The following is a 20,276-nucleotide window of genomic DNA, read 5'->3' as shown; positions in this document are numbered from 1 at the left end:
TGAAATGAGAAAACAGTGTTCAAACCTTTATTATTTGGATGTCCCTTCCAGAATAAAGTAATATTTTGGTGTGCTTGTTATGTATGTGAGTGGTTAGCTGTGCATCAATATATATTCTGCTACCTTTGTGACAACCTAGTGGATTTTTTGCTCTGTTGACATTTCAGGGCAAAAAGAGAAACATTTTCGTTTCATGTTTTACATTTTCCAGAAGATTTGTCACAATGTGAGAGAGTCCCATCAAGTGGGAAGGGAAGTTACAGTAGAGGGGGTGACTGTAAGATCTGACTAACTGGGTCACTGTTGCCAGCGATGTTGTCACCCTTCAGACCAAATCTGGATGCACAGCTGGGGTAAAAGTCTGCACTAGCACTCTAAAATCGAATTGATGTTTCATTCTGTATCTCATGTTTCAACTAGAATAGGAAGCTCTTGAATTATACTTTGGGATGCTCCAACTTTGTTTGTTGACAATGCTTGATAAGATTTCTGCGAATGTCCATCATGACATTTGACAGTTGTGTACAGTTTGTCATTACACCAGTAACCTGTTTTATTTTAGTGGAGAAGAATAGTAGGGGAGATGTTAGGCTCTCCGCTATATCAGTTCTAGAGACACAATGCCACCAAAATTGTCTCACTGCCTCTTTTTCCAAACTAACAAACAGAAAATCTCATTTTCAGGACTTGAACAGCTGGTGAATGAATGAGTTTGATTCAAAAACTCTCTGTCATTCTCTTCTTGTATAGATTCCTGCCACTGACAAGTGAAGTGCAAATGGAAGCCTCTAATGGACGTGAAAGAGTCCTGACCAGGCAAAGATGACCTTCTTATGACCGTTCCACGAGAGCAGGTGAGCACATCCTCCTCTGACTGCTGTTTCCCAGCAACTCTATTTAGGAATGCTTCTAGGAAGCAGAGTAATCATACCACGAGGAAAATCATGCTATCATAGTTATTAACTAGCTGACTCTACGTTTTCTCCAGAAAGAAACAGGGAAGTTAGCAACCTGCTCTTACCAAGGGAAGAACACAACCGGTCATATCAGTAAATTAGACCCCAACACGGATTATTTGAATTCAGCCTTTGTTAATTCCTGCTTTGAGGATGACACAGCACTATGGTGATTAGTACGTCACAGTTTGTCCATCCCAGAGTAGTTTCTGCCTTGGAAAAATAATATAACATCAAATTGTATTTGCCTTGAATTGTGTTTTGTCATTCCTTATTTTGGGTTCCATTAATATTAACATTTCACTGTTGGTATAGTCGATTCAAATTGAGTAACACTGAAAAATATTACCTCAATATTAAATCATGCCTCCCGAAGGCCTCCTGGGGGCAAGGGGCTAATTACCGGGGATAGTCATCTCCCGCTCAGTCTGCAGCACAGCCTCTATCATAATCAATGAGCCTTGTAACACTCAATTAGATCATAATTGGATTTGTGTGTGTTCAAGTTGGAAAATGTACATTTAAGCAGGCATAAAAGAACTGCTTATCGCAGTTGACAGCTGTAATAAACATCAAATGAATCCGGCAATTGCAAATTTCAGACAAATTCAGCCAGCGTACGCATATTCCAGCACACCCTGCTCTGTCTAAACCCTAATGCTTCATGTTTGATGCAGTGTAGCATATTGTCATACTGCATGCAGTCTGGTTGAGGTTGAATAACATGAAAAATCTGCTGATTCTTTTTCACATTTATGGTAAAATGAGACATAAATATATTGTGCATGCAGTGGGTAGGTACAATGTAAGATTATCTTCCATCTTCTATTTTGACATCAAAATATTATTGAACCTAAACAGCCACTAGGAAAGAAATCAATTTGGGTCTTGTCCACTGTATTTTTTTTGATCTATCATTGTCATTGCAGTTGTCCGGGAGTGAAAGATTTATGTCCCAGTTTATGAGCCCTGAGAATGTAAGCTTGTATCTAAGAATCCTTTGACAAGTACAAATCTTCCTGATAGTTATTAAAGTGGCCATGATCGCTTTGCCACAGACACGCCGGTGTGCAATGCTCCTTCTGTCACGTTCCTGCTGTGACTCCCTAACAAGCTCCTTGAATTTATTGCAGGGGAGGCAGGGTCATGTGTGAGCTGCTGTGTAATAATCCTCTTTATATGACCGTTTGGAGAACACCTTGGAAAACACACTGCACACACTCAAGAATTTAATTTGATCTTCACGATGTGTTTCTTCTAAATGGTAGTTTTTACTTCATGTTTTACTGAAAAAAAACTTTACAGACTTCATGGCTGTGTAAATAAGTATTTACACTGACAAGTGTAAATACGTGTATATATAAATATGTGTATAGAAGTATAAATGAAGCAAATCACATCACTAAAACAGAACCATTTTTAATATTAGGTTTTTATTGCTATTGCTATTTAAGATTGTGGTAAAGCATACTACAGATCAGTGGTTCGATCTCCGGTCCCGGCTATATGTCAAGGTGTCTCTCGGCAAGACACTGTACCCCTAACAGCCTATTCCCATCCCCAGTTGTGCAATGTTGGTCCAAGCCCAGTAGAAATTGAAAAGGGTTGTGTCAGGAAGGGCATCCGGCATAAAAACTGTGCCAAATCAACATGCGGACAATGATCCGCTGTGGCGATCCTGAACTCAAGGGATAAGCTGAACGGGAGAAAAAAAAATTGCTATTTAAGATTGTAGGTGTGTGTTTCTGTGATCTCAACTAGGGTGTTGTGTTTGTCAGTGTGATAGATGATGTCCTTTGTTTGGCCTCTATTTCTGTCATTGTCTGTGGGTATTGCAGAGGTGGTCTGTGTAAGCATACATTTAAAGGCTTTGGTGATTTGTGTGTGGATTACGGGTGTGCCAGTGAATTTCTGATGTTGCAGTCTCATCCCTTGACCTTTTAAAGCCTGAGTGTAGAAAGTTCAATTGATCATGTTTGCATAGTCTTTTTATTTTCTTGAGTCATGAGGATGATTTCCTTTTTTTTTAGTTTTTATTTTGTAATATTTAAAAATGATAACTACACCTAGCCCTCAAAGTTGACTTTTAAATCAATGTAAAATAAAAAATGAGGGGAAAAAAAATAAAAGGCACTGTCATCAGTTTGTACTGAAATGATTCACGCTCATTTACGTACACACCCACTCACAGACTCACTAACAATTTATCCCAAAACGTGCTATGAATATGGATTTCCTCGTCAAAGCAACATGTCCTGTCTCAGCCTGATGGGGGATTTGCATTTCTCACATCTCAGAGTTTTTAATTATGAAATGAAAAATTCACCCAAGCTTGCAAACATAATTGCCATCAAAATGAGAGATTTGCCAAATTGTCCCCGAAGAGCGGCTGTAATTGAGGGCAGAGAAATACTGATTATTTTATAATTTTTCTTGGGAGGGGGGGGCTTGATTCTCTGAGCACACATGATGTATTTCATGTCTGTCCATGTGTGTGGTGTTTCTGATTAAAGATGTACAATGTTTTTTTCTTTTTAAAAAAACAGTTCAAATTCAAACACGTTATGTAATATGAAAATTTGTAACGTGAAATCCAAATTGTTGAATGTTTTGTATTTTCTGTAGAAAGAAACCCTATGTCTGGGGTTCTTTAGTGTGCCTTTGTGCCACTGGGTCTAAATTTGACTAGTTTTTCATAAGAGAGGATGCCTCCTGGTCTGCAAAGCGTTAGATTTTTCTGATGAATAATGTATTCACAGTCTGAAGCGGCAGACGTGTCTCACTGTGTGTTCAGAGACGTTTGACTTTCACACTTCTCTGCTGGAATGAGGTTGAATCAAGAGCTTGTCTCGGTTATCAACAGCTGCGGGGAATCTCCTGCTATGGACAACAGAAGATTTCTGCAATTTTAGGGTAATTCTAAAGGCACATGTTGGCTCCAGGGGCTTTATAATGATGACTATATGAAGACCTGCAGGTGGAACTCGATTGCTACTTTTACATTTCCATTGTTACTGAAATGATTTTACTGTATTTTCTAATGCCATAATTGTTACTGAAGACATAAATTTAAGTTGACTAAAATGGAGGAGGAGGATTTTGACCTGGAATCATAAAACATTTTTACGCAAGGTTACTTTTGAACAAGTTGGATGAGAAAAGAGATAAGGAATTGTTATACTCTTTGATGTAAATGGCTTTATTACGGTTTGATGTAAAACAGATAATATTTCTCAAATGGCTTTATGTCCTCTTTTCTTCCATTGTAATCGGCTGCATAATGCAGAAAGGCGTAATGGTGTAGAGTAAGGTTTCATTTGGAGTTTCTAAAGCCTCACCATCCATGTCTTTCAGAGTAAATGAATTGCAGAGGCTGCTTTGAAGACAGGGAAGTGGTCAGCGTGGCGATTTGTAAAAGTCAGTTCAGAACAAATGGCCAGATGACTGGGAATCTGGGTGTTCTCTGAAGCTGATGGTAAAAACTATTGAGAGCGTACCGCTGTCAAACCGAGCAGGTCCCCTGCAAAGATCACTCATGCCAGACTCCATTAGGCAAAAAGCTGGTCTCCACATGTCACTGAGTGAACAAAGAGAAATGTTATTCTTCTGACATAAAAGGGAGAATGCGAGCAGCCATAAGTACATTTTTGGTAAACATGTACTGAGACAAGAAAAAAGCCTGTGTAGTTGACACATTACAATATAATGAAGTACTAAAACGTGTGTACTTGCTGTAATGCTTGATTTAAGCTTTAGACTGAAAGCACATCATTCCTGTCTACAAGACAGGAGTTAATTGTCGAAGCACTATTTGTGTCACCTCATGCTACTGCAATATGTGTGCGACGTTTAGCTAATTTGGTGCTGTTGAATATATGCTGAGTTTTGGTCTTGAGACTATGATTGACAATTCCATACAAATTATTACAAACACAGCCGCAATAGTAGCTGTATTCACATTGACTATTATGTTACTGCATTTGTGATTATGGTTTCCCTGATGTATTATCAGTATTGGTTTTGATATCCACCTGCTGTCACAGTGACATCATGGTATTGATTCCCCGGGTCCCTGCCATGGAGAAGTGACTCATATTGCCTGGAGAGCTTTGACGATAAGCCAGTAAGGAAAACCCTGTGGGGACAGCATGGGCAGGGCTGAATAGATTTATTTTACTGCAAGGTTCCAAAAGGGTTCTTCAAAGATGATTTCTGAAACACTTTTCATAACATCACAGTCCTTACCTTCCTCAATAGGCTGTTCACTGTGTGATTGGATCATATAAACAGCTCTTTGAGCTCAAGGAGTCACACAGCTCTCTTTCACGTGACCTAGACCTTAATTAGTACAGCAACAGATTGTCATTTGCATGTATGTGGCCCAGCGTGTAGATGGGAGGTGGTGTACATATGGAGGGATGATAGTTTTTCTTCAGGGCCAGTTTGCTAAACAGACCCTAAAGGTACCGTATTGGCTATTCAAAATGTAGTTATAGTTGATCATAACAGTTGATGCATTTAATGGCCATTTGTTTTGTGTCTGGTTAGTTTGGAATTTTGCACACAAAATGTACTATACTATCTACTCTTTACAATGACTTTCTATTTCTATTATTTGAGAGGTAATAGTAAAACTTTATCTTTGAGTTTTAACCCTGGTCATACTACAGAGCCATTTGATATGCACAACAGATATGGAAACTCTACAAAGCGTAGCTATTTTTCAAAGTGCGTCCTGATCCTGACAAAAGATCTGCTTTATACCCGCTGGGAATATCTGCCTCTGGAGAACAGAGCTGCACAGCGCTGTAGGACTCCTCCTTTTATTTATCAGGCAGCAACATTTATACACCACATGCCCTGGGCTGTTTGCCTAAAAAATTCCTTGTCTGCTATTAGAGACACTTTGTTCTAACATTCATTACATCTTTTTGGTGTTATCAGGTTATGATTTTATAAATGATTGGACTGAGTCATGGTGTGTACCGTGCTTTTGTATTCCTGGTGAATACTGGGTCACCAAGCAGAACAAGAGCATTGTTCATTATATGTAAGCTTTGAATTAAAACTGAAAATGCACCATACTAAGCAACCACAGGAAAGTAATGAATTGATCTGTCTTCTTGTTTTTACAGCTTCTATAAATGTTCTTTTTAATAATTAAAATCAAACACATTTTTGTTCCAACCTTACAGAATTCCTAACTCTTTTCTTAATAAGAACAAGCTTTTACCTTGTTCCTGTACAGCATTTTAATTTGCCTGAGGTTGCAGTGTCTCTCTCCATAAGGCAAATTGCCTGCTGTCTACAAAATAATTTTTATGTATCCTACGTTTTATGTAGTGCATCTTCTGTGTCATTTGTCTGGCTAGTTTGTCAGTGTGCAAATCTTGCTGGCCAGTTTAATATCTCACATCATCATTCACACTATTATTAGGCTGCTAACTACAGCTAATGCAAATATTCTCTGCAGTGATTTGCATTTGCTCTGCAGATACCAATCAATGCTCCATTGCTCTATTGTTCCAATTCAACAACAAACTGCTTGGTTTATCTTATTTCTCTGATGTGAGCCCCAGAAAATGGAAGAAAAATGCTTCTCTTCCTGTACTCCATGATGACCCTTCCCCTGTCCTGAGTGCCTTGTTGATTGACAGGCATAATCCCCAAAAAAGCCTCAGATGACATGATATTGCACTTGGTCGGTAGCAGGCACACATGAGTTATGTTCCACAGTACCCTGCTGTATCTCCCAGCTTTACGCTTTTTTGTTGTTTAACTGTCCCCTATCTTTTTGCTTCCTTATCAAATTTCTTGCTTCCTTCTAAATTATTGACTAGTGTGGAGTCTCATGAGCCTGCATTAGTAGTGGGTATTTGTCCAGCAGCAGAAGCACAAAGCCTTTTTTGTTGATGAAACCCTAAAACCAAAATGTCTGAGGGAATGGTAATATTACTTGCAAGTAAACAATATTGTGGACTAATGTATTTTAGTGTACAGTGTGACTGCACATGCTTTAGATGGCTTAACACGTAAGTGTTACTTCCATAAAATGTTACTAAATGCATTAAATGTTACTTCATCCCCATAATATCACCTTTCTTTCAAACAGTGTGATAAATAGAGCTTGTTTCTGTCCCCTGAACAAAAGTCTAGGCCATTTATATCGCAGTTCTGGTAAGTATTGTTGCCTTGTTTGCGTGTTAAATTTTGCACTTTGTCGAGGTCAATATATCCTAGGAAATGTATTTTTAAGATTATCAGTGAGTTCTGAGAGATATAATATTGAGGAATCGGCAACACAATGTCACTATTTTGTAGAGTAAACATATTACTACGTGATATCCCCCTCAAAACATTCTCTATTTGTCTTCTGCAACAATTATGCAAATAAAAATGAAATCAACTATAATTAGTCTATAACCCTCTTTTCGTTCATTACTCATCAATCCACTTGAGAAGCAGGAAATACAATAATGGCAGCCTGTTGCAGAGAGGAGCGAATTCTATCAGGCTAGAAAGAAAGCCATATAAACACCTTTTTCACATAATTCCAGATTTTATAGCTAGATCTTGATCTACATTTTCCCTTATGCTTTTTTTTAAATTTCTCATTTTTATATCATACATGTCTAAATTTGAATGGCCTCCACACATTGTCCACACACAGTCTTGCATAATCACTCGAACATGAGATTTGCCTGAATAATTTGTTACTCTGAAAACTGATGGAATCTTACTGCAAACCACCTTGTAATGAATTGGTTTAGTATCCACTAAAACTCAGAAACCTGAGCCTGTGCTTGGAAACTTTTGGTTGTGCAGGGGAATGTTGATCCATGTCGCACGACAGAAGACCTTGGTGCTGAAGATGAATGCCGCTTCATTGTCCTCAACTAATTATTCCAGTGATAAGTGTGAGATCTCCCCCTCCCAGCTTTGAACTGGGCTTTGAACAATATCGAATGGCTCAAGGTTGCCGTCTGATGTGACTTTAAATTGGCTTGTAAACCTCGCTATGAAAAGCTTCTGCTGCTGCTGCGCAATATGTGTTGTAAAATTACCTGTTGCTTAGGAACTATTGTGACTTGATGCATGAGAGCAGGCTTTGTCAAGGTCTTTGAACCAAGGAATTCTTCCACAATGTGTCACTGCAAGTCAGGTCTTGATGTTATTTTCTATATCGTTTGTGTGCGCTCCAATTTAGAAGTACACTGGCCATCTTACCGTCTTCTGGTGCTGCTAGAGTTTTCATTGATTTTAACTATGTCTCTGAGCACTGACTTTTAGGATGTGATCAACATTTTGTTTTGCTGCTAGGAGCATTGCTCAAAATGACACGGCTATAACCAGCATGTACGGTGTTACTCATTTAATCCTTAGCATATTGTTTTTACTGACTGTTCTGTTTGCACATTTCACAACATCTACAGGGATGTGCAAAAACCTTTTTTTTGTTTGTTTTTTCAGTTACTGAGGATCTCTGGGATGGGAAGGGGAAGGTGTTGGGCCAAGACACCCACATTTCAGCCCCGGCATGGAGGTTATCATTGCCACTATGCATGGTAATTACATTTTCCACTGCTAAATTACAGCAACATTTGAACAGTATCGTGTATCGTGTCTGAAGTGTTACAAATTACACACATTTGAATATTACACATCAGTAATGAACAACAAATGGAAAATCTGGAAATTGTTAGTCGTAAGTCTTGATGTTGCTGTTTGTGTTGGTTTTTTTAATGGTACATGTAAGAATTGTAAATTTTATCATCCTGCAGTTGTTCTAATGTGACATGTTCTATAAAAAAACATGCAAGTATCCTTTTTTTTGAGAGAAAAACTTAAAAAAGGGAATCACTTTGAATTATTAAGAATGATTTTGTATATTATCTAAGAATAACTGCTCAACAGACTTTGTATGTGTGTATGCTGGATGGTGAGGAAACGGTGTGGGGCTGAATTTACATTCAGTAGCTTTTAAAAGCAGCTAATCAGTGTCTTATTACTGCACACAGGCAAGAAAAATCTGCTCTTGATTACTGAATACCTGTGAACAAATGCAAAACCATGGACACCTCTCCACCCCTCTCTCCCTGATTTGCACCCCCACAGTGAGGAAAAGCACTGGTCAAATGAAGACAGCAGATGTAGTCTCCATCAGTGGGGGCAGCATCAGAAGGCAGCACTTCAAATGGAATGTGAGGTTTTCAAGGCACACAGTCATAAATTTTTCATCTGCTACTGCCGTTGAGGCAGCAGAGGAGGCAGGCCAGCCGGGCTCCAACTGAAGGCTTCTAACAACAAACCAGGGTTTTCGGAGACAAAAGGTGAATGGGGGAAGGGCAATCGAAATGAGAAAGAACAAAAATCCCTTGTTTACAATAGATGAACAAAGAGCTAGATACAAAGTCGATGATTTGCTGCTGTAGCCCAGAAAATTTGCCAGCAGGAGTGGCAGATTTGACAGCGAAGACAGATGACAATGGTGTATTGAATACTGTATATCTTAAATAGTGGCTGGCACAAGAAACCTGAAGAGATTTATTATATATTACTAGCTCACAACAAAATAAGTCAATACTTTACAGTTTATAGAGAAAACCAAACAACTACTAGCCAATGATGGACAGGGAAAAACTCAATTTAACAGAAGAAAGAAATCCATTGTCTAAACTGTCTGTACTCTTGAGGCTTGTACTTGGGTCAACTGTGGCTCAGGAGGGAGAGAAGTCGTCCACCAATGCCAGGGTTGTTGGTTTGATGTCCAGCTCCTCCTTTTCACATGTTCAGATGTGCTTGAGCAAGACACGGAACCCTAACTTAGTTGCTCCTGGTGAGTGTAGGCCAGCTGCGTACAGTAGCAACTCCCCCATCGGTGTCTGAGTGTGTGATTGTGTGTTTATGAAGGAGTGAATGAGACGCAGTGTAAAGTTCTTTGGGTACCAGTAAGGTAAAAAAGCACTAAATAAGTGCAGGCCATGTTACCATTTAAATCTTGACTGGAAAAAAAAATCTTAATATTCTAGTCACATAATTGTTTTGCAACTACTTTATCAAGGATTTTAGAAATAAAGGTGAGATTGGATTTCTGCCTATAATAGGCTGAATCACCTGGGCCAAGGTGTAAGCATGGGTTTGATTACAGCAACCTTATAAGCCTTTGGCACATAGCCTGTTCATAAAGATATGATGATCACATCTGCATTCATTTGTCTATTAGTTGTTAAGCAGAACCAGGCTCAGGATGAGTGGCCATCTGCCTTGACTGGTTGGGGTGAGTGGAAGAGAGAGAAGAAAAGCAACAAAAAGCTACAAACCAGAAACTGGGTAAGTCCGTAGAGCCAGTGAATGCACATTGGAAACAAACAGCTCCAAAGCCACAAAGTTAATGTCGTGCAATGGTGACATATGAATCAGTCCCTCCAGAATTTTGTGGACCTTTTTGGGATGGTGATTGGCCTTAAATGCCAGATTTCGTGACAACTTGTAATGGAAAGTTGTGATGCATGTAGCAATGTTTTTACAGTGTTTTAAATTCCAAAATCACACAGAATTCACAGGGGGATTGGATGAAATTATTATTGCAGTCGCAACATTGTGAATTCCTGGAGGGACTGATGAATGCATAGGGAGAGGACAGCTCAATGCGACAGTGAGGTCCCTCCGCAGTTCAAAGTCTATACAGTAGCTGGTTCACAATGTTATCAAGAAGAAAAGTTTTAAGCTTACTCTTAAATGCAGGGAGGATGTCTGCCTCCCAAATCTGAACTGGGATGTAGGGGGTGTAGACCTGCACAATGAGATCAAAGTGGTTTAGTAGGATAATATAGTACTGTAAGGTCTTTAAGATACGATGGAGCTTGACAATCAGGGGTTTGTATGCACCGTGAGAAGGAGGGTTTAAAATTCTAATTTAGACTTTATGGGAAGCCAATTTTACATAGCCTGTTAATAAAGACTTAATGGAGAAACATGGATATATCTATTTAGGGTTCAAGCTCAGTAAGTTTTGAATTTTGAAAACTGTGCTATTTAACTCAAGTTCAGTAATTTCACATTTTCAAGGCAGCAGGCATACTATGTTTTCATTTTAAACCAGGTTTAAAAGATTTATAATATAAGTGATAAAATTCTGTCTAGCTTTTCTACCTTAAGGTAGGTACATTTTGCATTGTCAGGGGCCATATCAACGGCTCTTAAAACCTATGGTAAATGTAAAAGAATATAGACCCAAGGACTTTGCATGAACTACAGGAGTCCATTTTGACAACGGGTGTCATTAGTGTTATATAAAAGTTTAATGGGGACTTCAGTACACCTTAAACATGGCACACAGTTCAGAAATAAAAAAGATGTTTGCTCAAAAGACTTTAGTAAAACCATCTTGGTGTGTCGTACAGGCATTGCAGGCATCTTTTGATCTGTGAGGTGGAATCAGAAATATGAACCTGTTCTGTGGTAAAAGCATCCTGCTCATAAGATACTGTCGCTGATCTCTAAAGCAGACAGTGAAGCTCTGCAGAACGGCTGCAAATTTAATGACTGCATTTCCTGGCACTGCTGAATCCTCTGGGTGCAGAGTCTGCCTGGATGCTAATGCAGCTTGACATCTCCATCTTTGTTTAAACAACCCATGTTATCTTGAATGGGCTACTGCAACGGCAAATTAAAGACAACTTTATTACAAAGATCCATCTGAGCACTACTGCTCTACTTTTTCAGTGCACTCAGATTCAAGCCTGGTCGGATTTTATTGTGTGGGCAGTTTTGTGAAATCAGATGACAACACTGTTTCCAACATAAAGTACAAGATTGACTTAACAAATTCAGTGTTGAATGGTTCTTTTAATATTGTACATGAGATGATGCAGAAAATATAAAATGCCAAAGAGATTACATTCAGTTTGCTGTTTCATGTGAAATTTATTCTTAAGTAATGATCTACCCTACTGATAGTAGTGACACAAAGCTAGGTGGAAAATTATTTGATCTGTAAAGTATTGACGGTAATCGTATTCCATCTGCCTTGTGTGTGAGGGGAGTATTTAGAGCAGAGGACAGTTCCGCTTCATACAGTATGTTTATTATGTTAGGAAATGATAATGTGTGCGTAGTAAGTGATGGTGGAAAAATGTGTCTGTATGCAGTAATGAATCTAGATCCAGCAGTGGCATCTAGATGAAGCTATGCATTTGTTCATGAGATTAAGGGCAGCATGGTGTCACAGGGGCAATCACGCTTTGAGCTCCATGACTGGAAGCAGGTGGCACATTTTTTATGTCCTCACTAAGAGGGATTAGGTTTCTAACGGGAGAGGGAGCATATTTGATTAGCCTGCTCAAAGGTTTCAATGGTTGGAGGGCTGCTCATGTCAGGCATTTTGAGCTGCAGTCGTGATTTTGTTTTATAACATCTTGCAAAAGACAAAAGTGTAATTTCACAAGAAGAGGCTGTTTGGCCCTTTGCCTGGAATGTAATAACTGTGTGTGTGTGTGTATTTGTGTGTACAAGCAATATGGAAATGCCGTGCTGAATAGTGATTCAAAAAATAATTTGCTAAATTATTTTGTTGTGACTATGGGGCATTTTGCTTTCATATATACTTTAGGTTACATATACATCAAAAAAGTTATAATTTAGCTGCATGCATCAAAGGTTTTGATTGCTCCGACAGAAAAACTGCAACATTACAAAAAATAGTGACAGTGTGTAATTTGGAGATAGAATTTCTTATCAAAACAAGTGTGTGGCTCCTTCAAAACAACAACAAATTCTGTGTTCTCCTCAGCATACTCAGCTCCTCAGATGTTTGCATCTCTGCATTTGCAGGTAGAGTGGAGTGGATGAGTCCCGTGGGTGGGGTAGTCAGGAGGTGATCAGGTGCACCCACCAGCCCACACACAGCCTTTCCCTAGAGTGAAGACTCTCCATTGAGGTGTAGGAGCAACAAGCCTACTGGGAATGTGAGCAGCTACTGCACACCATCACCAAATAGGATAAAGTTATTGGGTAACGTTGTTTGGGTTCAACTTCAGATTGTACATCATAGTACAAAGAACTAAGTGAACAGCTTACAGAAAAACAGAAAGTAACCACTTTGGGTTAGGTTTGACCAGTTTTCTGTGGGTCATTTTATTAAAAATATGACGATGGGATGATTTTTAAGCAACACATGAAACATTTGAATTTACTTGTGACATTTTAAACATTCGCTGACAGTCGTTCTGTACCTGTTGCTCCAGAATAAATCTTTGTATCCTGTAATTGAGTGTGGCACAAATGAAATAGCTGTGATCTGACAGCAGTTATAGCAAAGGTCCTTAAAACTGTTCTAATTATACGGCTTTGGTGTGCACCAGTGTTAGCATCCCTGCATTGACTAATGTGGTAGATAGAAATGACAATCATATTGAAAGAGAGAGTTAGGGTTACCATTACATTATGTAATGGCTCATTATGTTATTCATAATGAGGTATGAATTCAATCTTGTGCTCCAGCTCTATATTTGTATTGTGAAATATATCGCAAGATTGCTTGATGCAAAATTGCTGTCTGATTATTCACAGCATATTTGGACTAGAAGGCTTCATAAAATCCCATCACTGCCTTTGCTGGAAAAGTCAACCGAACAAAGATTTGATTTCTATTGATTTCCATTTGTCTATGAAGTCTCTCTGCCAATGAGGACTAAAATAAAAATTGATGCAACATATCTTTACCTTTCTTTTTAGAAAGTAGTAGCAGCACAATATAAATCTGTGTGAAATGTTGCCTTAATCTGCTCACCGGCCCAGGAAAAGAGTTCAGTGTTGATGATAATTGTCAAGCATGGGTCTGCTCACTCAGAACATGCCTGTTAAGTGACAGAATAATTACACACAACACTAAATGGCGCTTTCAATGAGTGCGGAGAGTGATAGCTGTGGATGTGGAAAGAATACTGATCCTCTCTTTGTTCAAGTCCCTGCTTTTTCTGTACAAGCTGCCTCCACCCCTTTGCAGCGAAACAAGCTCATTGGAGGACAGCAAAGTCACGGGTTGACGATGAGGTCCTCGGCATAAAGGATTCTAACTGTTGCTAAGGTATTTTGAATGGTTAGTTGACCATTGCATTAGTTTATTTGCTATCCATCCTCACCTGCTGAATGCTAGGAGATGGCATGGAATGTGTTGAAAGTGTGAAATCCCAGTTTCTCATAAGTGGGCCAGACAGTCTGCACCATCACTTGCTGTCTGGGGTGTTGATGGCTTCAGGCAACATTTGTTATTGAGATTTGACCCTCATCGTGTTGGCTTTCTTTATATTGAATGTGTTTTAAGTCCACTGCCAAGAAATATTTGGCAAAGACTCTACAGTTTCTACAGATAGGCCTCCTTATAAATGGAGTTGGGGGGGGCGAGCTCAGGTTCACCCTCAGTTCAGAGCTCCTATACAGGGAGAGCTATTTCAGTGCTGCAGACTGAGCACATCATTTAAGACAGGAGTCCATTTAACCAGCTTATCTTTGCATGCATTCACTTAAATACTATGTGGTCAATTCTGTAGCTTCAAACTCTGAATTGCCGTATTACTGGGAGCTAATGGGACCATTTCTTAGATGGTATTACAATTATTCAGTGTATTATGGCTGATATGATGAGGGGTCTACTGCAGGCTATGTAATGATTTATCCATGTTCTCTATTTATTTTATTCAATTTAACCTATACCCAGGAATGCATATTTGAGATTATAAACCTTTTTTTTTCAGGATTGTTCCAATGTGGGCAGCAATAACAGTGAGTTACAGGCAAGCAGCATACTGGAAGCAGAAAATATGCTACAAAACAGAATTAACCAGAATGAGATTAAAAACCCATAAAAAAAGAATTACGCGTAAAAACTAAATTATATGTCCAGTTGTCTGTAGTACTGGTACTGGATGCCTCTGACATGAGATTCACAGCCTTCCTGCCTTACCACCCCTGCAGCTTTTCCACCACTAGCATTTGGTGCCAACCAGGTGATCTCAAACAGACAAACTCTACATCTTTTTCCTGGATAACGACGTGGCACAGTAAACTATGTTCCGTAGGCAACATATTTCTGTACTGAAGGTAACAGTGGTTTGTCTCTTAGCATCTCTGCACCTCCACATGTCAGCTGATTGCTATGACAGACCCTTATGCTCCATCCATGTTACACCCTGTCCTTCAGTTAAAATAACTCAGTCAAACGCCATCAGCACTTGTCTCCTGCTACCGCTCTGCTCTACTACCCCTCTCAATACTCCCGTTTAAATTTAGGTTTACCTCAGACCACACACCATCATTATGTCTGACTATAGAGGGGAGACTAGAGCCGCTGGCCCTGTCTGTGTTTCTGGGGGAGCTCATCATCCTGGCTGCGAAGAGCAGCATGAGGCTTGGCTGCCTGGGACTGTTGGTATTGAGCAGGGAGGAGCGCCCCAGGCACAATCCATCAAAAAAGGAGCAGTTTCACTGTGGGAATAGACATGAATAATCCATGCTTTCTTTACTCTTTCCTGTATTACTATGCGTATCCCATTACATTCCCTTTTCTTCAAATATCCAACCACGGCATTTGTACTAAACTTTTTTTTTTTTTAATTCTAATATTGATTTTAATATATTAAGGACCTCTTTTAAAAAGTACGGCTTGGGGATTTTATGTATTTTGTGCAATAATCTTTATAGTATATTCTGGATACAAACAAAAACTGACATGTTACTTACCGTGTATTTTGAAATCAACATCTTCATGGGAATATCAGTCTGAATTAATATGCATCAAAATACAATGACCAAGATCCCTGTTTTTAGGCTCAAAAAATTCAATTTCTGATTTTTTTTTAAAACCAATTTAATTTATTTTGCACACACAGTTTAGCAAATATGTTTCTCATATTTCATTTCACTATTTCTGTTCAAACACAATAGACGGTTTATTGTGAGTATCTTAACATAGTGTAATGATATGCAACTTGGACAAACAGACACTGCAAGGTGTTTCACTGTATGTATGAAAAGCAAAATAAGGCATCCTGCTACTGTTGGTTATGCTATCATCTGCCTTAAGCAGTAGTTTTGAAGATTACTGGTTCTTCATTGGTCTTTTTGTGTAGGGCTAAACTGCAGGATCCGGAAAGGACTTGTCAACTGGTTTCAGGTTAAATTGGCTTGAAGCTGGCTGAATCCACTGTGTTTATGGATGAGCCGGGCTTTGGGGTCTTTCTAGTTTTTTTATGATGGCCATAAACATTGATTTGTGCAGTGTTGTTAATGGAGGACCCTCTTGAGAGCTTTGACTCATAATCACTGTTTGTGAAGTGTTGTGGTTCCTTTTTTTTGTTATTCCCAAAAGGCCGGCGTCATAACCATACTCTCAGCCTGGTGAATTATACAGTAAATGCTGCTGCACAGGTAATTTCATTGCACACTACTGGAATATTGTTTTATAGACTGCTGCCCCACTGTGGCAGTAATATTGTTGTGCCCAAGTGCCACATTGTACCTGTTTCTTTCATCTTTCCCAGTTGAGGCCTCTTGTGATCAGAGCAGTCAGCAGGCTCACCACTGCTTTACTGCATTTGAGACCATACTTTCCTCCATCTGCCTTAAGCCAGCCTATGTATTTATTATCATCTCCACATTTGCCACTATTTGTTTGATAAATTGATTAAATCCTCTGGCAATGATTAATATCCAGTGAGACGGAAGGAGGGGTTTTACAGACTGTGCATTCAAGCATTTATAATGTCGACAAATCATTTTACTTTAATTAGGTTTTGGAATATCTGATAAGATAGCCTATGTGAGTTTTCTGTTTTTCAAGCCCTGTGTAAGCGAGATGAGAATTTTGCTAACTTAATCATGAAAAGTGAGAATTTGATATTAACTGAATCCTTCTATTGATATATGCCTGCCAGGTGGGTTCAAATGTCTGTATGTGATACTGCATAATTTGGAATGACCAGCAGAGATGTGCCTTGTTTGCAGATTAGCCTATGAGAGAGATTTGTGATGTGCAAGCTCTCTGTCTTCCTCCCTGTCTTTCCTCTCCTGCTCAATGAATAAGTCATGCTTTTAGGTGGACCTGCAGGCTAAGGAAGCCCAGAGAAGAACCCCCCCTACAGTAGGTCTTGTGCTGACTGCGGCCCATATTGCTTTTAATAGGCAATCAAATAGGTCAGTCAGAAAAAATATCCCCCTCCTTTTATTCTGCTCCCATGAACAGTACAATCAATATGCTATGGCTGTATAGTGCAGCTGGTGGGCGAGGCCTGGTCTTTCTTACATAGAGGGCAAATGCACACCAGCATGGGCACATCCTGTAACACGCTAATGCACCTCAGGGCTCCGACATCAATTAAGAGAGAGAATAGACAGCTGGCCTGTACATTACAGGCTAAAAACACTGCTTACATCTAGAAACTATGAGGGGCATGTTTATGTGGTGAAATGAACCGCCAGTATTGACTGGACCTCTTAAAAGAGATGCTTTGTCACCAGGGTCCACCTTTTGGGGATTTAAAGACATTTTGTTTTTGACATTACCAGTTACATTGTGAAGATTAATGCCACTCTTCTGGTATTAGTTTATATTGGACTGCGCTTTTCTAGCTACAGTATGAATAGTGACTTCTGGTTTTTCCTGATATTTACTAATTTATTTACATTCATTTTGTTTCTTTCACAGTTTAATGAAAATTAGACTTGATATGTTAGTGATTTTAGAGGTGTGGGTTTTGGGCAGATTCAGGCTGTATCATAATGCTAAGCTAATGGGCTGCTAGCCATAGCATTATAGTTGGTGTACAGACATGAAAGAGCAATTAGTCCTCTTGCATATGGCAAATAAAACATTGTCGTAACACAGCCATTAAAGCTATTTTTGATGGACTTACTTTTCGTCCTCACACAATAATATTTGATGAGGTGTTAACTGATCGTAAGTACACAGACGCTGGTATCACAGTATCTTTTGTCATATGTGTTTTTGGCTTGTGTGGACACTGTCTAAGATTTTCCATGTTTCCTGCACCTACCGGTCTCCTAGTAATTGTAAAGCTGTTGCCAAGGTGCAAATGGTGTAACTCAATGTTTTATTCATTTTGTTCACTCAAATAGATTTCCTATGTGAGTGTCAGAACCTTAATCTGTAGTGGAGATGGCGGTCGACACCTGCATCATGTTTCTATTTATGCATTTTGTCAGTGTGGGGGTATCCATTACAAATTCTTATTATTTTGAGACAGGAAGCAGTTCTTTATTTCTAAGCTAGTGACAACTGGACGTTTCCTGTTCTATATTTTGTTGAATTAAAATGGAATTAATAGAGTTTTTAAGTATTTCTTTATTTTGTTTGTTTTATTATTTTGATAATATAAATGTAATATTTAATAATAATTACTTAAAGGTCCCTCCTGACTTCATGTATCCTTGTCAGGCTCTTTTTGGCCCTTTTTTAAATGGGTTTTCCCCTGAAGTAATTCCAGAAAAATGACTGGATGATGTATCCGAAGCGTCCAGATCGAATCATAAAGCTGTGTTCCTTTCGATGACTAACTGGGAGTGGATGGGCAGGGCATGGCTGATGTCCCAGAGTCATAGCAGGAAACTGATGTCTGGGGAAGCGGCATGTCTTCCTCTCCTCTCTCAGAGAGCTCTGTTTGTTGCTCACTATCACCGTCTGTCACGCCACTGAGCACTGTCGCCAAGCTTTTCCATGCATCTCTCCATTCTGGCTTAATGGTACTTACATACCCAACACCTCAAAGGGGAAACATGTCGTGCTTCTCTTTTCACATAGTGCTAAAAGGCCCCACTCCCCCTGAGGGACTTCTGCTCCTCCTCTGCCCATCGATCGGCTGAACCCTCGCCTTCATTCATCCTCCCATATATCCGTCTTCCTCTCTTTAGGCCTTGCCATTTGTCTCCAGTCTTCACCATTTGTCTGCATGCTCACTGAAGGTATCTCAATAGTGTTTGTCAATCAATATCTTGTGTACTTTTATTTCCGAATATAAATAATGAATATTAGTTTTATTATAGTTGGAAAGGTAGACATCCTGCCTTCTCTATGTACTTATTACACACGGTGAGTGGAATCTCCCCCAGTGATGTAAATCTCTACAATTCCAGTGTATTCTGCCTTTCTGGATTTTGCTTTTCTTTGCAGTTCTCTTCCAAGTCTTCCTTAGATTGCATTTTTCAACTGCATCCAACCCCCACAGGAGGCATATTGATCGTTCCAGTCCACTAATTATCCTGCCTGGCTTTGGATGTCTCTGTGAAACACAGTCAGCCTTTGATCGACATGTCCCCACTCCTTGCACTTTTGTTAAAAAGAAAAGAATGGTTTTAATAAAAGAGTATGTTGGTTTCTGATGCCTGATTTTTGTGTGACACTTTCTTAAATGACCGGTCTGAGCGTGTGCACTCATTTCCTGTGTTACAGAATGGTCTCTTGACTTGGCTGTTAGGTGTGGGTATATGAGGGCAGTATTTACATATGCATCCATGCATATGTGATTATTCTGAATCTATGTGTGTACATGTGTGTGCACGTGCATATTTTGTGCATGTGGGCAAAATTACAGGTCGGTACATCCTGCTCTGCCACCATCTGTGCTTAGGCAGGCAACAGACACCTCCATACACTCTTACTCTCTGCAAACAGCCATATAGCTGTGTAAAAATAAAATATCAGTTCTAAATAACAAAAATGTCTATATACTAAAAAAAAGCCTGTCTTTCACTACTGAGATTCTTTAAAGATAATGTAGGTTTTGCGGATGTTTTACTTCCATGGTTTTTACACCAATAGCATGGTCATGTCTCTTTCCCTAATGTTTTTAAATTTAAAATTTAAATTAACCTTGAAAATAATTTGAAATAGATGTTTTGGTATTTACAGCTAAAGTATTTAAATGCTGATTCAATGACAGCACCAGTTGAAAAAGTGTTTACTATGGTAAATCTCTGACTCATATCGTGTATTTGCACTATATTACAATTCCAACTACATCCTCACATTGAATTTATTTCCATGATTAGAATTTCAATTTGATCTGTAAATGGAATAATGGTGATAAATAGGAAATCAATAGGAGCTCTGATGCCAGTGTCACTGCTGACCTTTGTGAAAGCTCAGAGGAACCAATGCCAGGCAATGACATTTTAAGCTCAAATGACACTTTTGGCAATGATATGATTTCTAAACAGTGCTCGACCTGGCAGAGCATAAAGATGCACTGAAGCAGAGCATGTTCTTTACTGGCAGACACTGTAGACTGCATTTTCATGTAATCGTAG

The 20,276-nt window shown here is 39.1% G+C and overlaps 1 long non-coding RNA gene across 3 annotated transcripts; it reads left to right on the top strand.

Annotated features, from left to right (window-relative positions):
- The first annotated feature begins 749 nt into the window (after window positions 1–749).
- LOC137126365 (uncharacterized) lies at window positions 750–19,846 on the top strand. Of its 3 annotated transcripts, none has more exons than XR_010914306.1 (5): window positions 750–854; window positions 8,427–8,521; window positions 8,975–9,286; window positions 10,180–10,286; window positions 12,789–19,846. It is a non-coding gene; the product is annotated as an uncharacterized lncRNA (long non-coding RNA). The 3 variants fall into 3 exon arrangements; XR_010914307.1 differs by lacking the exon at window positions 750–854 and adding an exon at window positions 3,761–3,869 and having other exon boundaries at window positions 9,072–9,286; XR_010914305.1 differs by lacking the exon at window positions 750–854 and adding an exon at window positions 3,761–3,869.
- Window positions 19,847–20,276: the final 430 nt, after the last annotated feature.

Source organism: Channa argus, chromosome 4 (assembly GCF_033026475.1).
Source record: "Channa argus isolate prfri chromosome 4, Channa argus male v1.0, whole genome shotgun sequence".
Lineage (NCBI taxonomy): Eukaryota > Metazoa > Chordata > Actinopteri > Anabantiformes > Channidae > Channa > Channa argus.
This window is presented reverse-complemented; position numbering and strand designations above follow the sequence as displayed.